This window comes from Myotis myotis, unplaced genomic scaffold (genome assembly GCF_014108235.1).
Source record: "Myotis myotis isolate mMyoMyo1 unplaced genomic scaffold, mMyoMyo1.p scaffold_m19_p_4, whole genome shotgun sequence".
NCBI classification, from domain to species: Eukaryota; Metazoa; Chordata; class Mammalia; order Chiroptera; family Vespertilionidae; genus Myotis; species Myotis myotis.
In genome coordinates, this window is record NW_023416346.1 from 115249547 (window position 1) to 115261687 (window position 12141).

General features: G+C 35.7%; 1 non-coding gene across 1 annotated transcript; it reads left to right on the forward strand.

Annotated features, from left to right (window-relative positions):
* Nucleotides 1-264: 264 nt before the first annotated feature.
* Nucleotides 265-392, forward strand: LOC118654870. Its single transcript, XR_004967127.1, has one exon. It is a non-coding gene; the product is annotated as a small nucleolar RNA SNORA21 (small nucleolar RNA).
* The last annotated feature ends 11749 nt before the right edge of the window (nucleotides 393-12141 follow it).

Sequence of the window (12141 nt, forward strand, 5' to 3'; positions counted from 1 at the left end):
TCATAAACATGTAAATGTCTCCAGATCAAACAGAAAAAGATTTCTCCATCACAGTGGAAAGAAGGAGGCAAGCACACATAAACAGGAACTTCAGAGGGAAGTAGGACAAATAATGAGATATGGCATTCAAGTGAAATTTGACAAGAAAAGGGTCATTCTCTGGTCAGCCTGTTAATAAGCTGATAAAGGGTAACATTCTGTTTTTTTCTTTGGGTACTTGCTCAGGCTTGGGGCACGCAGAGTTCAGGGGTTGGTAAAAAAGAGAGAAGCCTTCGTTGGGCCTCTTGCTGATGACCCACTGAGCCGTCAAGAAAGGGCAAAAGAAAAACACCACTTTAGGGTGAAGCAGCAGCGTGTTGTGATGCTTTGCTTCAATCGGTGGTGTGACAGGTGGAAAAAAAAAAAAAGAGAGAGAAGCCTGACTAAAGTATGGTGAAGACACAGCAGCGGTTAAGAAATGGACAATTGTGAACACTTGGTCATGAGCATCAATAAAGATTAAAAAATTACTTTTTCAAAAAAAGCAAGAACAGAAAACTATGATAAACAAAATGAAGCCCTAGCACGTTTAGCTCAGTGGATAGGGCATCGGTCTGCGGACAAAATGGTCCCAGGTTGGATTCTGGTCAAGGGCACATGCCTGGGTTGCTGGCTTGATCCCTGGTAGGGGGCGTGCAGGAGGCAGCCGATCAATGATTCTCTCTCATCATTGATGTTTCTCTCTCTCTCTCTCTCTCTCTCTCTCTCTCTCTCTCTCTCTCTCTCTCCCCCTTCATCTCTGAAATCAATAAAAATATATTTAAAAAACATGGATAGGTGAAGGTAAAATAAAAACATCTACATATGCTTATATATAAATAACATGAATGACAGCAATGATACAAGAGATGGGAAGAAGCATGTAGAAATATATTGTTTTTATAAGGTATCTGCTTTACCCAAGAAGCAGTATAGTGTTATTTGAAAGTAAACTTGGATTATATGTAAATGTATATTGCAAACTTTAGGGTAATCACATGCTAAGAAAAGAAAGAAATAGTTACCCTTTTTTCCAGTAGGTCTAAAAACAAATCCAAAAAGATCACAATGTTATGAAATTCATAAAGCTCCATCTTGATCAGATTAAAGTAATGAGAAGGCCCACAGACTAAAAAGTCGATGGTATACCATCAATATGTAATAACATTTTTGAAAGCACATTAAACTACAAAACAAATATAGGCAAGTATAAGAGTTCTGGTTTTTCCTTTGATGACAAAGTGGGTGTTTTATTGAAAATTCTTAGCAAAACACTAACTGAAATCAGTATTTATATTGCAATTTTCCCAGTTAGACATATTTTCTGATACATGATGACATATTCTCTGTTTTCTAACTCCAAGTTAAAACTATTTTCCTATTTTGAATATTTCATATTAACTCAAATGTCAGTTTTAATTTGTACATCTTTAATGTAGTTTTAATATATTATCAGGGTTTTTGTTTACCAATGTCATTGGAGAAAAAGTCGAAAGTATAATCTCATTAAAAATAATTTCATTTGATGAATTTATGAAAAAGAGGATGATGTATAAATGCATAAGTAGACTGTCTCATAATAATAGTTGGTATATAAAGTTCTGAAATGGACAATGCATTCTATATTTAGCCAAGTTATTGCAAATGCATTAGTCTATACATTCGTAATGTTATACTTTTAATGTAGGTCACATAAACTGACTTTTCAAAAAAATATTTTTATTGTAGAATGCATGGTAAATCTCATAGTGATTGCAAATAAAATCTAGACAAAATAAGAACATCTTACCCCACTATTTTAAGATTTTTTTTCTCTTAATGCTCACCCAAGGATGTGTTTTTATTGATTTTTTAGAGAGAGGGGAAGGGAGAGAGAGATTGGTTGCCTCCTTCATGCACCCCAACTGGGGATCAAACCCACAACCTCGGTGTGTGCCGTGACCTGGAGTGGAAACTGCAACCTTTTGGTGAACAGCATAATACTCCAGCCAACTGAGCCACCCTGCCAGATTCTTGAATGATGTATGTTTGTCTTATCTTATTTTTTCTTAAAATATATTTTTATTGACTTCAGAGAGGAAGGGAGAAGGGAGAGATAGAAACATCAATGATGAGAGAGAATCACTGATTGGCTGCCTCCTGCACCACATCCCTCACTGGGGATCGAGCCCACAACCCAGGCACGTGCCCCGACAGGGAATTGAACCTGGGACCCTTCAGTCCGCAGGCCGACACTCCATCCACTGAACCAAATAAGCCAGGGGTGTTTGTCTTATCTTGTTATGTCCAGCACTTTATCCTATGCAGATATAAGGAAAGTATCCATTATATATTGGTCTGAATTTAGTTCATAAAATTTAGTGGAAAAATACAAGACTAGTTCAGATAGCTGTAGATAAATTTAGAGATGCTGATTAACTGAACACATATCCATTAATCCACAATTACCATGATATTTTAAGCCAACCCAAATATATCTAAATATATATCTTCTTTATTTTGTTGTCCTGGATACTTTGAATATAAGCACATTTGTAACCCTGAGTTACTGATGTAATTATGGTTGTACACTGACCTGGCTAGATAAGTAGTGATTTTAGGCTCCATTACCTTGGCATCTGTTCTGAGTTAATGAAAATAAATTCAGCATGTTTTTCGTTTGTTTGGTTTGGTTTTCTTATTTTGTCCTTGCACACCTGCACATCTGACCATAGGAAAATCTTATTCAGAGTTGTGAAATAGTTTATGAGAAATCAATAAGCACTAGTAACATTTATCAGTTTATCAGCCTCCTGAAAGTTGATTAAAAAAATGATAATGACAGAATAATGACCAAGTAACACTTGAAGTGAGAGTTTTGTCTAAAAATTTATATATATATGTATATATAAACATATATAAATTTATATATACAAAATATTACACATTATGTTTATTATATTGTCTAAAATTTATATATATGAAACATACATATATAAAACATTACACATTATATGTATATTATATGTACAATATAAAACATGGTCAAGCTTTAGGAAAACTTAATGGTACCCACATACTATGAAGCAAAATATGACCTTTATGAGTAGAAAAAAATCAATTTAAATTGTGTTTCTGTTCAAGGAGTCTTTAAATACTTGATTACATCTCAAAGCCTGAGTTTTCCTTATGTATTACTGCATAGCAACCCATCCTAAACATAATGGTGCAAAATGATAGCTATTTTATCATGCTCTTGGATTCTGTGGTGCGGGAATTTGGAAAGGACACATCAAGGTCAACATGTCACTGTTCCATAATAGCGGAGGCCTCAGCTTATAAAATGAATCCACATCTGGAGGCTGCAAATCATCTAAAAGTTTATTCATTCACAGTCTAGTGGTTAATGCTAGCTTTTGTCTAGGACTTTAGGCCCTTGGCCAGAACACCTACACATGGCTTTTCCGTGTGATTCCTTGTGTTTCCTCACTGCATAGTGCCTGAATCCCAAGAGCAAGCATCCCTTTTATGACTTAATGGCATATCCTCAGAAGTTATCCAAATTCAAAGAGGGACATAGACCCTACCTTTGGATGGTCGGTGTGTTATAATTACATTGTTTAAAAAAGCATATCATTATGGTTGTCTATGGAAAATGAAGTCTGGTACAGGCAGAGTGAATCGACATTTTACCAAAAGAGATATACAAATGGACCAATAATAAGGAAAGACCATCAATATGATTAGTCATCAAGGAAATACAAATGAAAACCACAAAAATTACTAATACATACCCACTAGAATTAGGCTAATTAAAAAGATCGAATATACCTAGTATGTGGAGCAGTCCTTACCATATAATCCAGCAAGGGCACTTCATGTTGTTTATCCAAGGAAAATTAAGACATATATCCATATAGCACTGGCTGGCATGGCTCAGTAGTTAGAGCATCGGCCCATGCACCAGAGGGTCATGGGTTTGATTCCCAGTCAAGGACATGTACCTGGGTTGCAGGTTTGATCCCTGGCCTTGAACAGAGCACGTACAGGAAGCAGCCAATTGATGTGTTCTCTCACATCTCCACCTCTCTCTCTCTCTCTCTCTCTCTCTCTCTCTCTCTCTCTCTTTCTCTCTCTCTCTCTCTCTCTCCCCCAATGGAAAAAATATCCTTGGGTGAGGATTAAACAAAAAAAAGACATGTCCATGTCCATATAAACGTATATGAATGTTTATGGCAGCCTGTTTTCATATTAGCAAAAATCTGAAAACAACTCAAAGCCCATCAATAGGTGAATAGATAACCAAGCTTTGGCATGTCTATAGAATTCTATGCAGCAATAAAAGGGAACAAATTACTAATACATGAAACAATGGGGAATTTTTTTCAAAAAATTATGCTGTGCAAAAGGAGCCAGATGGAAATTAATACATATAATTCCATTTATGTGAAATTCTAGAAAACATAAAAATAATCTATAATTACCAAAAACAGACCAGTGGTTGTCTGAGGCTGAGAATGAGTGGGAGGAAAACCACCTTCTGGAAGCTCAAGTGTAAATCTGCTTTAGCTTTGGCCCATCACATACTAACCCTCAGGAATTTGAATCTAAGGAAATGATATTGTGATAGCAGGGTAGTTGAGAAATCAGTCATGCCTGTGATGATATGCTGACAGCATGTAAGTCCAGCAAAATGATACCAAATCAATACTGTATTTGGTAGTTTCTATAGCATGCCATTGGTGTGTCAACATTGCCCACAGTCCCTTTGTTTTCTACACATCTCCTGAGCTTGGTTCTTAAGCCTTCCTACTGAAGGTACAGCTTTTCTTCCAATAAATTTACTCTCTGCTAAAGTTACTTGGAATCAGCTTCTGTTGCCTAAACAAAAAGAACCCTGACTAAAACAGACTCCTAGGTGCTGAATAATGGCTATTTTTCTTATTATGCAGCAGGAAAACTCTTCAGAAGGGAATTCGGTAGGAAAATACCATTGTGTGCAATATGCCTAATGATACCATTGTTTTCAATACACAATGGCTTACATTACAATCATATTAGAAGAACCATCATACTTCATCATAATTGTGCAGATGATTGTAATAAATTGCCTCATTCCTTGATCTTTCATCAATCAAGTTTCCTCATTTGGTGCTGCTTAATTTTTAAATTCAGGCTCAAGCCAATATTCTCTGTAATAATCTTTCTATTGGAGAGTTTCTTACTGTCTCAGTCGGTAATTCTACTGACCAGCTTCAAGCTCAGCTTTGGTGCTGATTCTGTTCTTTTTTCTAATAACTGGCTCCTGGCTATATTCTGTGCAAAGACCTTTCCTTCTTGCTCCAGTTAATTCACTAAATCCTTGGTGTTTCCCCATGTCTGAGCAGACATCTTAGTATTCAGGCCCTTTAACTGTCTTGGTAGTACCTTAAGCTAAGCCTCCATCATGTTGAGCATTGCCTTTAGTAATGCTATAGATTACCAGTCAACAGATTTTCCTTACACCATTTTCTTGCCAGAACATCCACTGGCTGCCCTCCAATGGATATTGCTGATTACGTAGCAGGGTGTCTGCTTGCTTATCTTTCTGCCAACTGCCTACTGTCAAATTCCCCTAACAGGTAGCCAGAAACTTCTCAGATCATGTTTCTTATCTATATATATAAAAGGCTAAGTGTCCATTCGTCCAACCAGTAGCTATGATGCATACTGACCACCAGGGAGCAGACGCTCAACACAGGAGCTTCCATGATGCGCACTGGCCATTTAAAAAGTAAACGGCACCACAAACCTGGCACCCACAAACCAACACTTGCCTTCCCCTAAGTGGGACACAGGCTCTGCCACCACCCAAGAGCGACACCCCACCAAATCACAGCCAACGCTGCCAAGACCCCATGGCCCAAAATGCGGCCCACAGCCCAGCCCAGCCTGGAAACAATCCAGTCTTTGTGGGCACTGGGTAATGACATCATGTAGCAATGCCCGGCTTCCTCTCCATAGCAACTAGCCTCCTTGCAGTTTCTTCACCCCAGGCACCTGACTTGCTTTATAGCCAGGTGCAAACATTTTATAGTTTAACCAAATGTTTGTGAAGCGTTTTCCCATGCCTCATCTCATTTGATCCTCACAGAAGTCCTGGAGTAGGTAGATAGGAGACTCAGTGGAATCTTATTTTCTTTTTATTAGACAACAGAGATTTAGAAAGCTTAGAAACTTGACCTGACTGAAAAGAAGTAAGAAATGGTGGACCTTGAAAATGACTTCAGGTTTTCTCACTGTGCAGAATATAGTCACACACTGCTGCAGTTAAATATTTTACCCTTTGTTCTCCCTGCATGATCTGCAATAATAATCTGCTTTGTGTTGATATTTACTCCTGTGTTGCTGACAATTAACCTGAAAGAGAAGTTGGTGTGCTTCACTGGGCTGGAAAAGTTTAGCTAAATCAGAAAGCAGGTCTAATTAAGCAAGTTTATTCTATATCTATAAAAGGCTAAGTTGACTCATGCATGCACAATACATATAAAGCTCCCACTGGCGCCAATCACACGCGTGTGTTTCGATCTGTCATTGTGAATCGTTAATTTGGGTGACACTTCTATTATAGAGAAAGTGCGGTTAGCGATATTAAAATATTTCTTCTAATTAATTTCCTTTCAATGTGCATGAATCTGTGCAATGGGACACTAGTAGTTTGATACAGTCTCCGGTTCCTAAGCCTCTTGGTGTTTCTACTCAGTTCTGATGAATGATTTGCTAAAATCATAACTTTTGTTTTCTTTTTTAGTGTAGTTAAAATTCATTATTATTCTTATACAGGGTGTCCGAAAAGTGTATACATATTTTAACAGCTAATAGCTCAATTTTGAAAATGAAATGCATTTTAATAAACACTGCCTTTATAATTATTCAAAGTGTGTGTGTACATTTTTCGGTTCACCCTATATTTGGCCTACCTAGATTAGATTGTTTCTCATGTTCCACACCCCTACTCCAATTCCCCACCCCTTCCCCCAATATAGTTAAACTTTCATCATTATTGAAATCACTCAGAATTTTCTGGAAACATTCTCCAAATTTAAATTTACATAAGAAGATAGTCTAAGTAGAGACTTTGTAATGCTGTGAGTTTACTTCCTCTGTCTCTCAAAAGGTACATAACAGAGGCTGAATTTCAATAGGAGAAATTAGATTTTCTCAGTGTCCTACATATTTTCATTTCATTCCATTTTCATTAGGCTTTAGATTAGATTTATTCTTTTATAAGATCAATATAATAATAGAGGGTTGTTGATCAAAACATGTAACATCAATATTTGGAGATGTTTTTTTTCCTCCTATTTCCTCACAAAATAAATATGTTTAAAGACCATCTTTTTAATGTACATAAGTATAGAAATAAAATCTACCTAAACATTTTATGTTTTTAATAATTTAAAACCACTTGGAACTGGGACTCTGTCAGGCTTATAAATTCATGTGTGCTGTTTACCCGGACTGGTACCTCAGAATGTTTATCAGAACAGATGTACACTCTGTATGTGCTAATGAAGCTAAGCAGGTGTGGGAATAGGTCATGAAATTTTTATATTGGGATTAATATAATGCATGTTTAAAGTTATCGGAGGCAAGTTTCATTATATTCCATTTCAAAGGACATTTCATTCTGTTTCTTTGGAATTTTATTCATGAGAAAACTATATTAATATTATACATACAGTTATGATTAGCCCTTCTTTCACATAAATAATTTATCATTCCTGTACATAGCATAAAAAAACTATCTACAACTACATATATTAAGTCCAAACTTCAGGTCTATTGATATGATAGCTAATGATCCCCAAAGTCGCATTCATTTGGGTTGTCTCTTAATATCCCAAAACAGTAATAAATGACCTAAGGAAAAAATTTCAGTTCACTTTTACCTAAATTTGTTACAAAAGAATATATCAACAATAGCCATGTTTATATTAAAATCAATATACTGGGCCAGCATTCTTAAGCATTGAAATGTGGACTGTATACAGCTCCATCATTCAGGTATTTAGGGCTTTAGTTTGCTGCCCATTCATTCTGATTGGGGCATTATTCTTTCCTTTTATTTTCTACCTTCCAACACCAAGTCAGATGTTTTTGATTCTCTATTATTTTATTCTCAATTAAGTGAATTTGTTCATTATTTAAAATTAGGAAGGCTAAATTGACTTTTTCTTGTTTCGTTTTGTTTTTCCTTCTGTCTTTTGCTGTGTCGTCACCTGCATGGATGGAGATCCAAATTTATTTTTAAGGATGTGGTTATCTTTACCTATAATCATATTTGTGGCATTTTTCTGTGTGAGGATATGGTAAATTTTGGGATGAAAGACACTATTTTTTCCTAAAATCCTTAGACTGAAAATTGAAGGGCATCTTATACACAGAAGTCAGCCTAGGAGGGAGCCCTGCAGGTACGTAGCTGCCCATACCTTGTCAAACAGGCTTCCTCCAATCAGGAGCCTTATTGTTACTGACATCAGCTGATGCCATAATTGGAGGTGGAGATGGAGGTGGAGGGTGCGCAGATGCAACAGGGACCTGAGCGTTCTGAGCCCATAAATATGTCAAAAAAGAAAAAGAAAAATACCGGTAAGCGATTGTCTTATTCAAACTGAATGTAATCAGCTATACAAAAGAGCATGGACATAGAGCTGCAGAGAGACAATTTGGACCTTCTCCCACTGAGTATATGATCAGACAGCAGAGAAAACAGGAAGAACAACTCCCTAAGGTGCCAAAAAAGAAGAAGGCCTAAGAAGAAAACCAGAAAAATGGGCAAACTTGGAGCAGAGGCTTAGGACTTGGATTATGGAGCAGCGCCAGAGTGTCTTAATGTGTGTCATTTGCAAGTGAAATGAACATTGTTGATAGAAGTTGAAGAAATTGATATGTCTGGAACTAATAGTGATGAAGAAGAGAGCAGTGATGCAACAGAATCTGAATAAAGTGATATGCTGCATAATATCATAGTACTGGTGTGTAAACATTACCTGTGGTAATTACTAAATAAAAATGTGTTCTGTTTTATGTTGAAAATATTGATTCTTAATTTTGGATTGGAAAAGTGGTCTTATACATGAGGGCATCTTACACATGGAAAAATACAGTATATTTATTATCTACTTATCTGGAGAGCTAAAATATTTGCAGTAAGTAATTGTTTATTTGCATTTTAGGCACATGTTTAGCTTTTAATTGATGTCCTTAAGGACTTGAGAAAAGCACTGCTCACAAAATCCACATGATAATGACAGTTTAAGAGATAATTGGTTATTCTGGGTGTTCCAGTTTAAGATTCCCCCAAGAGCAATGTACTTGGACTGTATTAACTCAGTTGCTTGAAGAACTGCTTTTGTTTTCATGGAGAACTAGGTAAACATATTCATCTGATAATATTTCTTTGTACTTTCTTTTCATAATCCTAAATAGATTCTGATCTTATTTTCATCTTTATTTTACTTGATTAATTCTAATATCCTAAAATTTTTCAAACATTTCTAGATACAGATATAAAACATCTGGCCAATACTATCTTCTCCCTGGTTGGAAGATTATTTTGTCTTATCCTAAGCTCTTTAGTGTATCAACTGATTCAATTTAGTATAAGCTTAGTTGCTTTTGTATTTTCTCATTAGCTTCATTATTTTGGCTATAATTTATTGAACACCTAGAGTAGTAAGTGTTGTATATCATTTTATCTCATTAAATCCTCACAACTGCATATTTGAAAGCAAAATATAGATTTAGAAATTAAATGATTGATCTTTAATAGAAAATTAAGAACAAGTGCCTTTTTGTGGTATGATCTTGAAAAAATAAGTTTTCTAACATCCTTTCTAAACAGGCCCTCCATTGTTTCCCCTGCACTAGTATAGTGACAAAAATCAAAGTTCTGAACTTACTTTAAAATAGATTTAAAATAAGATGGATTGATGGACTGATGGATAGAGAGAAATGTGATGAAGCAAATACAGCAAAATGTGACTTATAAGATCTAAGTGGTGCATATATGAACGTTTCTAGCTTTATGAATAAAGAATCATTGTATGATTCTTTAAAATCTTCTGTATGCTTAAGACTTTTCATAATTAAATACTGAAAAATGTAAATGGTTGGTTGTCATATGCTTATGTAAAGGTTTCTCATATCATGTTGGTCCTTGCCTGCTCAGCCAGTGTGTATTTGTTGTTCTGATTTGTAGGTACCACCTTGCTGATACTTAAAGAAATATCGCATAGTGGCCAAAACCAGTGTCTAGAGCAGTGGTTCTCAACCTTGGCTGCACATTTGAATCACCTGGGAATCTTTTTAAAATCCTGATTTCTGGGCATTATCCTCCAGAAATTCTGTTTCTTTGTGATGGGGTGGGGCCACAACATTAGTAACAAAGAAACAGAATTTCCAGAGGATGAGGCCCAGAAATCAGGATTTTAAAAAGATTCCCAGGTGATTCTAATGTGCAGCCAAGGTTGAGAACCACTGGTCTAGAGTTATCTATTTTTACTTTTACTTTCTTGTTCCTCCACTTGCTAGCATTTGAACTTTGTGATTCCTCATTTACCTATTAGGAAAAACAGTACCTACCCCATATGATCATAGATTATGGAAGTCACTTAGAAAAATGAGTGGTACAGGTTAAGAGCTCAATAAGTAATAGCCGTTATTATTACTTATCTGATTATGCAGGTATAGGTATTGCTGATTTTATCTGATGTTCTCTTCTTAGTCAAAAGTAGCCTTCAAAAGCTAACAGACTATGATATTTTAATTTAAACCTCTGACTTTACACAAAATAGGAAATGTTGGTAGAGTCCAAATATGTCATGTTGTTGTATATTTTAACTTTTCTAGTTTTAAAAGAATATTATAATCAATGTGAATCATTAACTGGTGGTGTTTATACTGTATTGAAGACTTAAAGAAATATTAAAATATACATTAAAATTTTTGATCCACTCTTTCCACTTCCAGATGTTAGATATGAGTTGGCAATCATTTATTTAAAGTACAGTGAGGGAAGTTAATTGCTAATGACTTATAAAACTAAAATTATTAGTTAGCATATGTTGCCTAGTGACACAATTATCCATTTTCCTTTACCAATACCAGTTCGGCTCAAAAGTAGATGAATTACAACATACTTGAAACAAAAACTATTACAAATATCTCCTTTGCAAAAATGAAATTAAAACACTGTTTCCATTTGTTTGTGTAGGAATAACATCAGTTAAAAATAATGTATACTTAATAAATAAGTTTGTGAGATCTAAACTATCGCAGAACTGAGTACTGATTCAGGAAATGTTTACAATTTAAGTGCCCATGGGAAAACAAACAAGCATTTTCCTATAGATATCTACTCAAAGAGCATGCTATATCTGGCAAGATCTTTAAGTGAAAATATCTCTTATATTTCTCTCCATTTTCCCCAAATGCAAAACAGTGATGATCACCAATCTAATGCCTGAATGATCAACCATTTAAGTCAGATTTTAAAACCTCACCTTGTTTGCAAAAGAATCATGACTTTGGGATATTTTGAACTCAATATAAAGTATAACAGGGAGTGCCTGGCCAGAGTTGCTCAGTGGTTGGTGTCAAGCTATGAAGCTAGGAGGTCACGGTTTGTTTCCAGGTCGGGCACATGCCCAGAGTTGCTGAGTCATCAACCCCAGTAAGGAGGGTGAAAGAGGCAGCTGATCAATTATTGTCTCTCATCATTGATATTTCTATCTATCTCTCCCCTCTCCCTTTCTCTCTGAAAGCAAATACACACACACACACACACACACACACACACACACACACACACACATACACATACATACATCAGGGAGCAAAAAGGTATTTTCAGTTTTTTTAATTATCAGATTTATGATGGGTAAGTATATTTTCTCAACATTCACAGTTCTTAGAAACATTACATATGGCAGAAAAGGAAAGAAAGGTTAAACACAGGATGGTTTCTCCATGCCATATAATAAATTCCTGTTGCAACTTCTGAAACCAGCTCAAACACAGTGAGCATTCCGTAAATATTTGTTGATGATGATGATAGATTGCACATTTTGTATGCACTAATGTCAGTGCATGAGCACATTG